Below are 18,051 nucleotides of genomic sequence, written 5' to 3' on the forward strand. Positions count from 1 at the left end.
GCATTTGGCAACCAGTTTACAATTATAAGCAATTGTAGAGACCAGCAATCATGTGATCATCATTTGCAACTTTGATTCCAGAAAATCAATGGTGAAGCTGGCAGGGAAGGTCTTGAATCACTGGAGTAAATCTTTCCCTCCTACACATCCTCCCCCAGCCTCTCTATTCTTGCTCTGTGTTGAACAGTTGAACACCTTAGTGCACCCTCATGCAACCTTCCCTGACCCTACACCACACCTGGCCCTCACTGCCTCTCCCGAGCATCCCCACACTCCCTCTCCCACCCTGGCAGGAGTCACTTACCTGCCTGCTGGCTTGGAATTTGCAACTTCCTACTGACCTCCTCACTACATTTGGTTGTGGGAAAGAAGCAGGAAGCTGCCTCCTCTAACAACTATAAGATTCTGTTAACATGGCAACCATCCCTTGATCTGATATCATAAATCTTTGGCTTGACATTGGACTGCTTGCCTTGCTCAGCCAGGTCTTATCTACAATTAATCCAATTAATAGTTGTTTCTCACCACCTTGCTGTTGGGATTTACAGATGCAAGTCTCCCCCTTAACACTCCATGTGCCTAGGAATTGTACCTGGCTTCTGAAGGGGTGTTATAAAAGCCAGGATGTGCAAATCCTTTGGAATGAGGGATCTCCTGTCTCCCATAATATCTGCCAAACCAGTTTGATCTAGCAGGGTTGGCACACTCTGGGTTCCATCAATTAAATAATCCCATCTTATCAAGAGCCCAGGGGTGCACCTTCTCTGTAGCAATGCCTGAACTCTAGGAGAAGGTCCCCCGCCCCCTGTGAAATTTGAACAGTTGGGATTCAAAAGACTTTAAAGACCTGGTTCTTGAGAACTTGGCCTTTGGAGAGGATGACTGGTCCCCCTTTCTTCTTTTATTTCCCCTCTAGCGTTATTGTTCTTTGTCTTGTGCTGTTTTATATTTTGGGTATTCTTTGTTTTTTAAAATATATTTTAACAATTGTAAACCACCCAGAGTTGCTTTATAATATGCATGGGAGATGCTTAGAAAAATGCCAAGTAGCTTTGCATACAAACTGGGAGCAGCTTTGAAAGGATGTAAACTTGGAAACAGATGTGGGCAAGAACCAAATCTTACAGAATCACATGCAAACAGTCTGGAGGTAGGTTAGTCTGTTAGCCAAATAAGGGCCAAGTGGAAATAATTTCTGTGCCCAAAACAGAATGCCTTCAAGACTGTTATATCATGCAGGCAGGAAAAAGAAAACAAGAATCTAAACTAGAAATAGCACTTGCATTTACTACACAGCACTAGATGGAATTCCTTTGGAACAATTCTATATAAATCTCCATAAATCTTTAAATCAAATCAAATCAAATCTTTATTACAGTCATAGACTAGCATACAGAAAGTGGGTATGGTCATTAAAGAAGCATAAATAACTAAAAAATTTAAAAAATTATGAAAAGCTAGAAGACATAAAAGATAAATGAATTAAAAACTGGCAGTATGTATAATACCCTGCCAACAAAACTGCGTATAGACAAGGCTATGGTCTTCCCAGTTGCAATGTATGGCTATGAAAGTTGAACCATAAGAAAGGTTGAGCGCCAAAGAACTGAAGCCTTTGAACTATGGTGCTGGAGAAGACTCCTGCAAGTCCCTTGGACTGCAAAACGATCAAACCGGTCAGTCCTAGAGGAGATCAATCCTGACTGCTCTTTAGAAGGCCACATCCTGAAGTTGAAACTCAAATACTTTGGCCACCTTATGAGAAGGAAGGACTCACTGGAGAAGAACCTAATGCTGGGAAAGGTTGAGGGAAAGAGAAGAAGGGGACGACAGAGAATGAGGTGGCTGGATGGAGTCACTGAAGCAGTAGGCATGAGCTTAAATGGACTCCAGAAGATGGTAGAGGACAGGAAGGCCTGGAGGAATGTTGTCCATGGGGTCGCAATGGGTCGGACACGACTTCGCAACTAACAACAACAATGTATAATAACCAAGAATCTAGAAGAAGGGATAGAAGCAGTAGATTTGTGTAAGAAAGCCCAAAAAGTTAGCATGTGGAAGTTACAGAGCAATCTAATACGGCAAATCATTAAATCTAAGTTATAGCATAGATGTCATCTGATGAATTTTAGGTGCTGCTGCATAGAACCTGGTAACACAGTATGTTGTGACAAGGTTAGTATCTGAAAGCAGCAGGATGATGTATAATTGACCTCCTACCGTGGCTATTTTTGCAGTAAGAGTGAGATGAGTCTAGTATGAAAGTCTCTGTAATGTAGGCACATGCTCTATCGTTTCTGTATGTCCAGAGTCACAGAGGCATTGTCTCTTGAGGTAAGGAATTTTCCTATATTGACCTTCAAGGACTGCTAAGCAACATGACAGAGTAACTAACGGCATGTTGGGTTTAATTATTCAAGTTTAGTTAAGTATACCATGGGAAAGCAAAGTATCTGTTGGATTCATCGGCAATAAAGATTGGAGTCCTGGCCAGGTCCAATTGGTGCTCTGTATCTGCTTTTTAATAAGTTCTTTGATGTGATTATATCCCATGCTAAGTAGAAGACCTGGGGAGAAGCCCAAATTTAGACTTTAGTTGCCACTGCCTGCTTACATGTAGATTGAAAATAATAACTCACAATTAATGTGGCTAGGCTGGGGGGGAGGGGGGGAAAGATTGAGTATAATCACTCAAATACTATTGCCCATATTCTACCCACCGCTTTTCTGAATCCTATCTCTAGTTGTATTAGGGAAACAATTAGGGACTTGAAGAACTAATCTTAAAAATTTGGATTAGATAAGTTCTAATTGTGCAAAATTGGAGAGTGAGCTCAACATAGTACCATAATAAGTTGTATTGGTGGCTTGGCTTTGAACAAATTGAGAGCTGTAAGTATAACCATAAATCTTTATTCATCCAAGCTACTTGCCTGGCTGGTCAAAAGAAACTGGATTTGTATAGTCCCACACATTTCAGAGCACTACTTTCAAAGAATCAGCCCAGTTCTAGTGCCTTGATCTCCTATCCCCAAAACTAAATTTTACTAGAACAATGAAGCTGGGTTCAATCACCATGCTACATACTGTGATTTCCTTGATTATGGGTTCATAACCAAATCTGGCCATTGTGATTTGCAAATGATGGTTTATGGCTTACTGTTTTGTGTGAACCTGGCAAGCATAGTATGTTCAACAAGCATCGATAAAATTAGCCATGGCACATCGAACAATGTGTTTGCAATGTGACATGGTCTCTAAAGTATATGCTAGCTTAATTTAATGTGTGGGAAATCTTGTCTGCTTAATTAAAAAAATGCCTCACATCCAAAAATTCAAATTATTAAGGGGAGGGAGGGGCTGTCTGATTGCATTAAAAATGCAAAAATAAAAATAAAGTCTTTTACTCCCAGAAATATATTTCAAACTGTAGCACATGTTGATAGCTTCAATTCAAGGCATAATTTTTCACATATCACATATTTCCATATGCATTGCAGAAAGAACTACATTGATTTTCCCTTCCATTGCTCAAGAATCATGCTTCTGTAGCCAAAGCTCCACCTCACTCCTGCCAAGGAAAGCAATCAGCCAATTTCCTTGCAAATGCAAGCACACTGTATTACCATATGTTAACTATTGATAATCTCCTAAATCATTATATCTTCCACCCAACATTGGAAAGTTCTAGCTTTTTTAGCATTTGATGTTCTTACACACTTCAGGAGGGCAAACAAGAATTCCATTAATTCACAATAGTTTTCATTACTAGTCCATCTTTTCCTCTACACATGGTCAAAGCACATGTTTGTAGATTCAAGGCTCTACTTGCCAATCAGTATATTTTATTATTATGTTTTCCAATCAGTACGCACACTTGTTAAAACATAAGAAGCTAAGCAGTGCCCTGCTAGATTAGACATGGGCCTATCTAGTTGAACAATTCGTTCTTACACTGGCCCACTAAGTACACAAGGAAACCCACAAGTTCCCTGGCATACAACCATCAAATACCGCTGGTCCCCATGACTTTTATGAATTGGTCCATTTTTAAAAGTCAGGTAAGTTGGTAGCCAGCACCATATCTCATGATAGTGAATTCCAAAGTTTAATTACATGTTGTGGAGAAAAAAAATCCTTTTGCCTGTCCTCATTCTTTCAGATTCAGTTTCATTGGGTGACTTCTGATTCTAATATTCTGGGGAAGGGAAAATAACTTATCCTTGTCTGCTTTATACACACAATGTATAATTCTGTACACCTCAATCAGGTCCCCACTCATTCACCACCTTTCTAGACTATTGATCATCTTAAATGCCCTCCTCTGAACTTTCTCTGGCTCCATTACATCCCATGGCAAAATTCAGAAAAGTTCAGGAAATGCACAGTACCAAACAGGAAAAAATAATGTAAACCAAATCTGTTTTCATTTTCAGGATTTGAGCCATTGCTTAAATTACCTTAAAATTTGCCACTTCCAATAAAAAAGATTAGTTGTATTTATGGCCTACTAACTTATATGCAGACCACATCATGAGAAAGGCAGGGTTAGATGAATCAAAAGTTGGAATTAAGATTGCCGGAAGAAATATCAACAACCTAAGATATGTAGATGATACCACTCTAATGGCAGAAAGTGAAGAAGAACTAAAGAGCCTCTTGTTGCGGGTGAAGAAGGAGAGTGCAAAAGTTGGCTTGAAACTTAACATTAAGAAAACCAAGATCATGGCATCCGGCCCTCTCAATTCCTGGCAAATAGATGGGGAAGAAATGGAGGTAAGTGAAAGATTTTATTTTCCTGGGCTCCAAGATCACTGCAGATGGGAAGTGTAGCCAAGAAATTAAAAGACGCTTGCTCCTCGGGAGGAAAGCCATGACAAATCTAGACAGCACACTAAAAAGCAGAGACATCACCCTGTCAACAAAAGTACGTATAGTCAAGGCTATGGTCTTCCCAGTTGCAATGTATGGCAGTGAAAGTTGGACCATAAAAAAGGCTGAGCGCCAAAGAATTGAGGCCTTTGAATTATGGTGCTGGAGAAGACTCCTGCGAGTCCCTTGGACTACAAGGCGATCAAACTGGTCAGTCCTAGAGGAGATCAACCCTGACTGCTCTTTAGAAGGCCAGATCCTGAAGCTAAAACTCAAATACTTTGGCCAACTAATGAGAAGGAAGGACTCACTGGAGAAGAACCTAATGCTGGGAAAAATTGAGGGCAAGAGAAGAAAGGGACGACAGAGAATGAAATGGCTGGATGGAGTCACTGAAGCAGTAGGCGTGAGCTTAAATGGACTCCAGAAGATGGTAGAGGACAGGAAGGCCTGGAGGAACGTTGTCCATAGGGTCGCGATGGGTCGGACACGACTTCGCAGCTAACAACAACAACAAAATTAATGAGTTAATTTAATGCAGAGACCAACGTAACTACTATCAATTTCAATGGAAATCAAGTTCAATTAACTTTCTTCATACTGAGGATATTTTATTGTTTCTTCCATATTGCGATTAGCAACCCTTCCAAAATGGGATAGGTACAAACTTTTTTGTGTGTGATTGCTTATATATACCCTTTTATTTTAATTCAATTTAATTAATAATAATTCTTTTGTATGGTATATACCTTTTAAAAATAAAGCCTGCATCTGTCTCTGAGTACTGAAAAATATACATTCAGGAAAAAATCCACTTTCATTAGTAATGATAAGATTTTCCTGACTAATAAATTGTGATTTGAATCATTAAATATTCCTCAGCATTGATTTAAGTAAATTTGATTTAAATCAAATTCATCCTGATGTGATCATTTTAGAAAATTGTATATTTACTACTTGATATTCAATAAATTGGATGACAGGTGCAATTTTCTATCAAATAAGCTGCAAAAATATGCTTCATCCTCAGTACTGTCCATTTCCATTAACAATTGATAATACCTAACAAATATAAAATTAAATTTTGGACTACACATAATATCTCATCTTCATTATTTTATAAAGTTCTTGAAAAAATTAAACTGGAAGGAAAGAACTGAGCTACCTGGAAGAGGATTATAAAAAGTTCATTATACTTTGTGTGCAATTATTAGAGTATGTAATGTCATTTTTGATTCTCTTTTGAAGATTGGACTGGCAGAAGGGGTGGTGTGTTAAAAAAAACCCTAAAACTCAACCATATTTCCATTTTTCTCAATGAGTTTGAGATAAAGCTAAGATTTTTAAATACAATCTTTTCTCTCTTCTCCTTAAAATTTTATATTATGTTCTTGTTAATTCTAAATTTAGATCCTGTCTAAGTCTTATTTAAGAGCAGAAATTTCCTTTTAACTGTTGCCTGCCATTCTCAACTAGGCTCAATCCCTACAGAAAATGAAGGGTCAGGAGAGACTATAGTGTTTAAATCCAGCTTCATACAAATGTAGGTGGTATCAGGTTTCTATAATTTTCTCTTAACACAGACACAGGAAGGGTCAAAATGACTTCCTCATCAACAAACTGAGTTTAAGGCCTCTTTCTCACATGTAAGTGGCAAGCTTGCCCAAGAGGCTTAATTAAAGCATACTTTTAAAAGAACTTTATAACCTTTTCCCAGATTTATAGGTGGTCTTCCCCCTAGGCAGGCATATTTAGTTAAATCACCTCAATCCAACAACCCTTCCCATTTGCAGAATCTCTAATACTCAGGGAATTACTTCATGGAGAGCCAAGTATGAAAAGAAATGGCCACACAGGTTGATTGGTTGATTCTGTTGATATGAATGCAAAACCCCCTGACTTCCATTTCATCAAGCACATGCCTCGATTACAGTGTACAGTATTAAAATCTTAATCTCCTGGCATTACTACGCTCATCCTAGGCCTACTTACATTTATTAAAATCCAACCCCTTTAAATTGCATGGATTCATTAAGGCAGGACTCCCCAAACTTTTTCCTCCATCCACCACTTTGGGGATTTGACAAAACCTTTTGAATTTTGCTCTTTATGAAGGTAAGAGTGGAAAATCCTATTTCATCCATGTAACTTGCTTGGAAATAGCAATGATTGCATCATGGCCTCACTAGCTCCCACAGGATATTCATCATGAATTGTTAACCAGAAAGAATCAAATGGACCTTTTTCAAAATAACATTTTGCATTGACTGCTTGACCTCAGCTCAGTCATTTCGTCTGTAAAACCATTAATGGGTTCATGTGTCATAACTGAAAAAGAAACCACTTTTAATCATTTTGGACAGTTTATCTAGGTTTGGAACGCAGAGATCTTGGTTAATTTGGGTCCCAACAGGAAATCAATTCAGAGAAAAGAATACAAACATAAAACTAGGAAAGGAATATTGCAGTCAAAAAACAAAGCCACAAATAACAACTTATTTATTTAATATTTATATCCATACTGAAATAGTTGATAGAGAAGAAACAACACTTTTAACAACTATCCTTTAAACAATATGACAACATCCTTATAGATAATTTAGAACACTCTTGCCATTCAAAAATTCGTTCTTTCCAGATTCTTCAATGATATATAGAATAGTGAAAAGTCATCAAGACTCTTAACCACATATCCAAGTATCAGATGAAGATTTGACCAATTTATGCAACAGATTAAAGTTCTGAATATCTCTGGGAAATTGAACAACAATTACATAAGAGTCGCCTATAAAAGAAGCCAACTAAATGCTATAAGTCCACCTTATACATCTCACTAAAGGTAGTATTACTGAATTTCATAACACTTCAAAAAGTAGGGATTAGAAGACTTGCTACCACACAAAAAATATTCAAGTTCTGGAATATTTAAACAGGTTTGCAAGCAGAAAAAAAGGTAAATAAGAAAACAAAATTAACTTTTCTTGATGTCTAACAAGTGAACTCTCCTCATGCAGCAATTCTGAAAACTAAAGACCTATCCACTCCAGCAACTTAAAAGGCATTTGCTTAAGTACTATACATATTATTATGAATGGGGTATGAAACCATTACAAATAAAACTCTCCCTCTGAATCTGACGATGTCAAAATTCAACCTTTGTGAAAGTCTTTATGATCAGTGATTGGTAAACTTTTATTTTTAGGAAATGGGGAAAATCATGTTCATCAAGGTGAGCAGTCTGCAATCCCCAACCCCCATGCACGCCCCCCCCACATTTTTTTGCAGACAAAGTGACTAGCACAATTACAAAATGAAGTTGTATTACATGTCAGTTTTTTAAAAATAAATAAAGGCCAATAGAATGTCACTAATTATAAAGTTAAATAAGCTCTTTGAAAAAATTCAGATGCAAACTAGAGTCCTGTTTCTTACTGGATGAGCCACCAATGTGACCTTCATTATGAAAAAGACAGAAGGAATCGTGAGGACAAAAAGAATTTAGCTCAGGCATCCCCATAATAATTAATTCAAGTGATAAACACAAGCTACTCAGAAATACAAAGGAGATATTTAGGGCCAGAAGATTCTAAGACTTGCAAATCTAATAGTTGTCATTGCAGTTTTTTTAAAAGCTTAGGGAAAATTCAATCATACTGTAGAAATAAACTGTTATGGTCAAATTGATTGATAAATGTGAAAAACAAAAGTAGACCAATTGATAAATTTACTAAAAAATAATAAATCGGTCTACAGCATGATAGATTATGGCTTATGTACATCAACTTATTTTTTTTTAGTTTGTTTACATGCCTATTATTTGGGAATAAACCAATTTTGATTTCATATTTCTTACATTGATAATTATTTTATTAACAGTTTAATAAAATCACAAAAATAGATAAAACACATTCTTATAATGGCGCTTGAAAGCTGCAGTCACAAGAGCCAGACAAAAAGCAATAAACGTTCCTCATTTTTCAAACAGACAGTTGGTAACATGGGGCCAGTAATACTGTTAATAACATAGATGGAGCCACATCAGAGATCGGACACAGGTGAACTTTCACACAATTACTTAGGACAGAAAGTCTTTCAATTACATTTACAAGGCTATTAAGCAAATTGGGTATACACAGGCAAAGGTAAGCATCACAACAAAGAGGCCTTAAGAAAAATAGATACAATATGTCCATGAATTATGCAAGCAGATGCTGGAAATTATTTTCCTGCTGAAAGCTGGACTCTCTTCATATCTATTACTAGGGAGCAAAACAGGCCAAGCAACAAGTTTAATCTTTAATTTACCTAATATATAATGCTTCATAGTGTTACAAACTTCACACTTATATGAATCAACTACAGAACACTTGATAGAAAATTAAAAGAAAATGTTGACAGAATGAAATATGTGAACACAGTGAAATCTGAAATGGACAATGAAAGGAGAATTTCACAAATAAGAGAATCTTGGGAGTGACACATAAGAATTATTGTCCAGAGTTGAACAATACTAAACGATCATGAAGGCTTGAATGCAAGCACACTATCAAGCCTAGGCAAATCCTTCAAATGGACACCATGATCATAGCATTCCTACTTTATGCTTTGCTGTTAATCCTGGTGAAAACCATTCCCTATACACCTAGCCAATTTGGGAACCTCTGAAAGCAGCCACACCAAACTTTCAGAAGGGGCAGCCATCTCAACAGTTTGAACAGTTCTTTACCTGTGGCAGTAAAGGATTTACCCAGCCCTAAAGTTCTTCCTAGGCCAAGGGTAGGCAACCTCGGCTCTTTTATGACTCATGGACTTCAACTCTCAGAATTCCTGGGAGTTGAAGTCCATGAGTCATAAAAGAGCCGAGGTTGCCTACCCCTGTCCTAGGTCATGTCACCATAAGGGACAGTGAACAGACAGAAGACACAACATGAGTATTGCTGCTGGAGAATGCTAATACAGCCACAGAGTATATTTGTAACAGATGCCTCAAGGAGCTGAAAAAGAAATTTTAGCTGAACTAAAAATACAAATTCATCAATGTGGAGAAAAGCAAAGTCTTACATTTAGGCAAGAAAAACCAAAGGCATACATACAGATTGGGCAAGACCTGGCTCAAAAACAATAACTGTGAGAGTGACATTGGAGTCCTAGTGGACGATCACTTGACTATGAGCCAGCAGTGTGCAGCAGCAACCAAAAAAGCTAACAAAATCCTGGGTTGTATAAACAGAGGCATAGAATCAAGATCACGAGAAGTACTATTACCGCTTTATAAAGCCCTAGTAAGATCACACCTAGAATACTGCAGCCAATTTTGGTCACCATACCACAAAAAAGATGTTGAGAGTTTGGAAAAAGTTCAAAGAAGAGCAACTACAATGATCAGGGGCCTGGAGACTAAAACATATGAAGAACAGCTATGGGATTTGGGTCTGGCTAATCTAAGGAAAAGAAATAGGGGAGACATGATAGTGTTCCAGTATCTGAGGGGCTGCCACAAGGCAGAGGGGGCCAGGTTGTTCACCAAAGTACAAGATGGAAGGACGAGAAACAACAGTTGGAAACTGACCAAAGAGAGAAGCAACCTGGAACTAAGGAGAAATTTCCTGACAGTGAGGACAAGCAACCAGTGGAACAGCTTACCCCCAGAAATCGTGGGTGCTCCATCACTGGAGATTTTTAAGAAGAGACTGGACATCCACCTGTCTGAGACAATATAGGTTCTCCTGCTTGAGCAGGACTAGAAGACCTCCAAGGTCCCTTCCAGCTCTGCTCTGCTCTGCTCTGCTCTATTCTATTCTATTCTATTTTTCTCATAGCAATATTAAGGGGGAAAAACCCAGATATATTTGATAGATATCATGAGCAACTTTGTATCTGTTAAGAATAACATCTGTGGAAAAATTCAAATGTTACAATTAGAGCAGGGTGTCAAACTGCCAGCCCGCGGGCTGGATGCATCATAGCAAAACCGTGTCCACCCCATTGCCAACAATGGAAAAAAAGTCACACTACGTCACGACATGTCATGTGACGTTGCGAGTCTGACACCCCTGAATTAGAGCATGATAAAAGATTTGTACTTTTTACACAAAAGATTTGTACTTTCTGTGAACATGACAAGGAGAAAATTGAGCATATCTTCTGCAGTTACTACTATGGTATCTTACACATACTTTAATGTTAACTTTTTGCTTATGTGCTACAGAAGCAGCACAGAAAACAGAGGTAAAGTCACCTGCAAATTCTCTTTTGACAGTATTTTGAATTCTAGCATCCGACGACTTCCTCTGGTTACTCCTCAAACAAAGGAAGTTTCTGCAGCCATTTTTAGTTAAGATTGTGTCAACTATTGCAAGCAAAGTTTCTCAATTACTACTAGCTAGGAAGATTTTCATGTTAATTTAAAAAATACAGCAGAAATTTTTTTGTCCCACTCACACATTAACCAACGATGGATATAACCCTGAATCTGTTTTTCCCCCCACAGAATCAGAGATATAAACAAAGGAGAAAATGGTAGGAGAATGTAAAAAAATGTTAAAAAAAAACAACCCGAGGATTTGGTATTTGGAAATGTTGAACAATAGGCTTAATGCAATTAACTGTACTAGATGAATTCCAAGGTCTTGGAGGACCCAAATATTCTCTTTCAGCTCTAATAATAAATAATAATAAACCTTTATTGTCAAAGTACAACATGTGTACATTGAGATTAGCTGAGCCTCCCCCCGTGCTCTCTCCCCCCAACACACAGTGACAACTAATACAGGAGATGTTATGAAAAAATTAAATTAGAATATGATCTGTTAGAAACTGGTGGAACCAAGCTATTAATTGCCCAGGCTCCTATAAGCTGACAGCAGGAACTAACTGTGCTTATCAGGTTGGGCAAACTAATTATAGTATTTACTGATGCTTATACATTATGAATACTATTCTGTGGCAATATAATACTTACATTTTATCATACAGCCAGGTTAACCAGCAGGCAGCAATATTATATTAATATAATATAATGTATGTTCAAAACACACAAACCACCTAGTTTTTCTAAGAGCCTGTTATACCATATAATATGCTATTAAACATAATTCACAAGAAATAGATTTGCTAAGCACTACACTATGTGAGGACACTGATAATCTATACATTTGATTCTTGATGAGTATTTTGAAGAATTACGGTTGAACATAATGGTTGTGTTCTATATCAATGCTTCTCTACACTGGCTGAAGAATTGAAGTATAGACATTTTAAGATTGCTGAGGTTGAGAAACACTGTTCTACAGGTAGTCTTTGACTTATGACTATAACTGAATCCAAAATTAAGTTATGCTGGTTGTTAAATCGGTCATCAGGATTTTTACAACCTTTTTGCAGCAGTTAAGCAAACACCCTGTCGTTAAACAAATGCCACAATTATTAAGCTACATTAAGTACTTTCTAAAACACTGAAGTAAAAGCTGACTTCAACTTATTTATTAGACCAGGGCTTTTCAACCTTTTCACCCATTGTACCACTTTTAGGATATGGCAACATCTGAGTACCACCAGCTGCCCAGCAAGGTGTCAAAAACTTGATGACCAAAAAAAAAAAAAGGAAAAAAGTAAAAAAGTGATGAAGTACAGGTAGTCCTCAACTTACAACAGTTCGCTTAGTGACTGTTTGAAGCTACAATGGCACTGGAAAAAGTGCCCCCAAAGCCACAGCCAAGACACCTGCCTGCCCACCCGGCAGTGCTCTTCCTCCTGTCTGAGGTTTTCATTATTGTGAGCATTTCTGTTGAGACTGGCAGTGGAGGTGGGTGGGGGGTGTTTGGTTTTTATTCCCCCCGTCTGCTGGGTGGTTGCAGCAGGTTTTGGTCACTTCACATGACTCTGGGACACTGTGACCGTCTTAAATATGAATCAGTTGCCAAGCATCTGAATGTAAATCACAAGACCCTGGGGATGCTGCAACATTCCAGCTTATCGGTGCTTCTTCTGGGCTCAGAAGCACCAGGATCAGCGCTGAGGTCCAGCTGGAGCCTGGCACTGATCCTGGAGCTTCCACCGAGCCCTGACAAACCTGAAGAAGCGCTGATCCTGACGCTTCCGCTGAGCCCTGACAGCCCTGCAGATCCAGCCATCTCTCGCTCAGGCTTGTGCGGTGCTGCCACGGGTGCAGCTCATTCCCCTCTTCCACTACCACTTTTCTAGGATGGTCGCGTACCACCTGCCAGGTACCAATGTACCACAGGTGGTTGTACCACTGGTTGAAAAGCCCTGTATTAGACAACATTCATTTCATTTTATTTTATTTTGATATTTTACATATTTTGCAATTTAAAAAATACCTAGGGTATGAATCTGTCTTTTTGTGTGTACACACGTACACAGAATAGCCTGCATTGAAACAGCTTTGACCATGTCAAATATATTCCCATAAACTGCCTAAACATGTAATACAATAACAGAATAAGAAGCAGTTGTCATTCCTTTTATGGGGATATACTTTCTAGAAAGGAATACTCATCCATTTTCATTCATCTGTGACACCATTATGCATTTCCCTGTGAAACTGCAAAACATTAGCTGCCATAAAAGCAGCTTCATATTTCTCCTTCTGTTTGGAGAGAATTTGAATAGAAACCTTTGACCCACTGAGGTCACATTGTGAGCATTATTTTAGGGTTTTTTTTAAAAAAACTGCAAAGATTAAGAGGTCAATAATATGCATTATATATTCCTATCATTGTCCCAAAATAGCTATTCTTATGTGTGCTTAAATATTATTTTTGTCTACATTGCAGAAAAAAATCCTTGCACAATAAAACTAATCCATCTCTTGGAATTTATTCAATTTTGGTTTAGATAAAATTGAAGAATATACTACAGTACTATAAGAATGCTCTAAGAATAAAAAAGAGATTTTACTCATGAGTTCTTTGTGGGATATGCCCAGCAATCACAGCATTTCCTAAGATGAAGAGGTTTTGCAGAAGTGATATATAAGTACCCAGAAGTCCTGGTTGGTTCTACAAATACACACATGTAGGATTCCACATTATTTTCATAATACACATGACCAAGCCTCAACCACTCTTAATTGGTGGGTATAAAAATATTTTCCTTCTGAATGAACAAGTGTGTTGAACTTGCTTATTATTTTAAAATAAGCATCAAAGGCACATTATATGTATATCATTTATTACTTCAGGGCAACAGACTATAAAGACAGATATCAGTATTTCTATTCATCAACTCCAGACAGTTTTTAAAGATTGGAATGAAAATACACATACTAGAAGCCACCACATTTCTCTAATTTTAAAAGAAACCATTCATTAATGTAGGACATTATTTTCCATTTGGAAGTCTAGGAAGGTGCTACAAGCTGTCACTCTCCCTATCTTTACTCCATTAATTCCTAGATTCTAATTTTCTACTTTCTTGTTTGTGTAAATTATATTTTGCCAACTGCAAGCAAAGGTTTTGCTCAAAATATGGAAACAAGCAAATCAGAGGAATGACCTGGATTAAAAAAAATAAGAAGGGCAGGATTGAGAACAGCATGCTTCAAACCAACTTTTGGATCAGGGATAGATCTTGTGCTATGCTTATTAATATGGCAAAGCACTTTGAAGGGATACTACGAGAACGTCTACTTGAATACATCTGTTGGAAGGGTTGACAGAGCTACTTCAAGGACTTTCCCAAGTTTTTTCATGTGCCAGTACAAATACAAGTGCAAGTGTGGCTACTTAACTTTTCTGCCAGTTCCGGTGATAGCACTACTTATGCATGCCTATGCACATGGACTCAGCTTGGGCCCTCACACCTTTCAGCAGCTGGACTGAAGTTTCCAAAGGATGAAGCTGTCTCATCACTGTGTGCTTTTGCTTACAACCATGTACCTACCTTTTCAAATGCTTTGCTCAATCCTAGATAGCTTACCATTTATTTTAGGTCAAAAATCACAAATGACAACACTTAATGTGTCACATTAATTAAATGTAGGTCTTTTAATGGATCCAGAAACAAAATCAAATTCCATTAAATAATCTTCTATCTCACCATACCACACAAAAGACTCCTCCCCAAAATTTTCTAGTTATTTAATTATTTTCATATAAATGTTATGTTCTGTATCATGCTCGTGTCTCACATAATGTTTATTTATGACATATTTAGCAAACATAAATCAATGGGGAAAATATTCTGTCCAGAAGCTTAACACATAAGCTCTTGGAATGTTTTGTCTATTTTAATCATGTAGTTCTGGCTACCTAAGTCATCTAGCTATGTGGCTGGGGAATTCTGGGAGTTGAAATCCACTCACCTTAAGGATGCAAAGACTGATTAACATAGTGCTAGCATGTGGATAAATAGCAACTCATTATTCCCACTGCATATATAGTTTCATCCCAGAAAAAAGCCTAAAAAGCCTCATCTGAACTAAACAAACCATAACAACTTTGATAATATTAATTCAATGTGCAACTGCCCATTAAACTCATTAATGCATATTAAATATGCAATCACACATTTTGAAATAATTAAAGTAGCTCTATTTTCTGCAAAAACTAGGATAATTACATTGTTATAGGAAATATTAATATGCATATATATTTTGAAATTCACAGGGTAAATGATTTCACTTGGGAACCTCTATTTAAAATCCATCTTACATAGCAATTCATATTAAGTTATACGGGACTTCAGCAATGTTGATTTCAATCAATATTTTCAGGAATGTATTTCAAACATATTCCGAAATGCTACTTGTGCTGAGTAAATTTAAGGTACCAGAAACTTACACCTTCTACTTTCCTTGATTTTAAAGGAGAACCGTTCAAAAATATAACCTTACACATTTGTTCCTAAAAAGTACATCAAGGATTCTTCCTTCTGCCCTGCCTAATGTTAGGCAGCTTTAAGGAAATGGTAGTTATGCCCAATTATAAAAACTACTTCTGAAGATACATTAACATCTTTGGTGAAATATCTTTCAGAAGTTTTGCAAGAGTTTGTTTCTTCAAGTTTATATTTTAAGGATAGCAATGATGCATTTAATAGTATACAAAACATTAAATTCAACTTGATATTTCTAGAAGAGGTGGAAATCTAAATTTTCCCAGGAAATTTAGACAATAATAAGATGGATACATTGTTTTGGTTTATTTGTATATACAGGAAAATCTACTTCTATATATGAACCAACTACATATTACAAAATTAAAAAATTATAATGTACTGACCTGAAAAACATGTTACTTATTAAATATAACAAAATTTCACTATTGCCTGTAAAAACTAAAGGGAGCGTGGGCAACCTATGGGATGCATGCAGTCCCAAGTACCTTTTTATGGACCTCATAGGGCATAGGCCATCAAAGTTATGTTCCTTAAATTCAACAGCAATCTGCAAAGTAAGAACAGCATAATTTTCTGAAAATTGGGGAGAAAGTCTTTATGTACCTATAAGGGAAAGAAATCGGAATCAAATCCTAATTCTGCATTCAATTACTTTATTATGTTACTCCATCTCATGTGACCCCAAGACACAATTATTTTAAGAACAGCTTTTGGCCATAAAATTTAGCCTACCCTTGCCCTAAATTTACAGCATTCTCTTGTTCAGATTACACTGCCTATCTTCTAACCTTTTAAAAAATAAAATGTCCTCTTAGTTATTCAAAGCAATAAGTATTTCCACCAGCTTAGAAATGTTTAGATATAAATACAAAAACACCTCATATTTCTGCTTAAGCTTTGTAACATCCATTGATATTAAATCATAGTCAACAAATTATTATTCTCTGTAGGTCTGCAGAAGAACTTGTTGATTGTGATTTAATTTCTTTCAGTGGATGTTATTAAGGCATAAGCAGAAATATGCTACCATTCATTTAACCAATACTTATACAGGAGAACATTTGGTCAGTTTGAATCACAGAATCAAAGGGCTGGAAGGGACCTTGAAGGTCTCCCAGGCCCTAGGCCAGGGGTAGGCTACTTTGGCTCTTTTATGATTTATGGACTTCAACTCCCAGAATTCCTGAGTCAGCATAGCTGACACAGGAATTCTGGGAGTTGAACTCCATGAGTCATAAAAGAGCCAAGATTGCCTACCATAGACCAACTAAGTCTAAAAGAAAAACTGTATAAATTTTGTCTGTATTCAACCAGATTTAACAAAATAATGTGTAACATGCTATCACTTTAATGTTTTTTTTGGTTTTTTTTATTGAAAAGTTTTAACATACAATTTTCCTTTAAAACCCCCCCTCCCCCTCCCTTCTCCCTCCCCCCCTACCTCTCCCCCCTCCCCCCTCCCCCCCGATTTCCCAGAGCTAAATACAAGGTATATAAAAAAAACAATCATAAACAACCATATACTAACAACTATAAACTCTAAAATCCATCACTCTCTAGCTTATATAGGATAAAACAAACCTTAGTAATATTGAATATATATAAAAAAAACTAAAAGAAAAAAAGAAAAAAAGAAAGAAGACTCATTCAAATGCTACATAAAACTTCTTAACCCTATACTTGTTCTGGATAAACTCAATCCATTTTCTCCATTCCATAATATAGCGTTCTTGCGAGTGATCTTTCAAATAGGCCGAAATCTTCGCCATTTCTGCCAGGTCGGAAACCTTTAAAGTCCACTCTTCTATGGTCGGCAGTTCCTCTTTCTTCCAATACTGACCTATCAAAAGTCTTGCTGCCGTAATAAAATTCAACATCAACTTAGTGTCCACAACTGTAGCATCTGTAATTATTCCCAACAAAAAAAGTTGCAGACAAAACTTTATCCTCTGTTTAAAAATCTTCTGCATGTTCCACCAGACTTTTATCCAAAAAGCCTTAACCTTTTTACAAGTCCACCATATGTGAAAATATGTTGCGTCTTCATCACCGCACCTCCAACATTTAGGCTGATAATTCGGATACATACTTGCAAGCTTTTTAGGATCTAGATGCCATCTATAAAACATTTTGTAAAAGTTCTCTCTTAGATTTTGAGCTTGTGTGAATTTTACGTTCCTCACCCAAATCTTTTCCCACGTGTCCATTGTGATAACTTCCTGGATGTTTTGGGCCCATTTTATCATACAATCCTTAACGAGTTCTGCTATCACTTTAATGTTGTGGCATCATCCTGTTCATCTCATTTATAGGAGTGGT

The 18,051-nt window shown here is 37.1% G+C and overlaps 1 protein-coding gene across 3 annotated transcripts in view; it reads right to left on the reverse strand.

Moving 5' to 3' along the window:
* The window catches only part of CBFA2T2 (CBFA2/RUNX1 partner transcriptional co-repressor 2), an 84,828-nt gene that overhangs the window by 35,540 nt on the left and 31,237 nt on the right, over positions 1-18,051 (reverse strand). The window contains exon 2 of one of the 3 annotated variants that reach the window (XM_081324307.1): positions 16,218-16,279. The exons of the other annotated variants lie outside the window; for them this stretch is intronic. The gene's annotated coding sequence lies outside the window, so the exon portion shown is untranslated. The remainder of the gene's footprint in view (positions 1-16,217; positions 16,280-18,051) is intronic. 3 annotated transcript variants of the gene reach the window in all.

The sequence above is a fragment of the Vipera berus genome (assembly GCF_964194415.1).
Source record: "Vipera berus genome assembly, chromosome: 3".
Lineage (NCBI taxonomy): Eukaryota > Metazoa > Chordata > Lepidosauria > Squamata > Viperidae > Vipera > Vipera berus.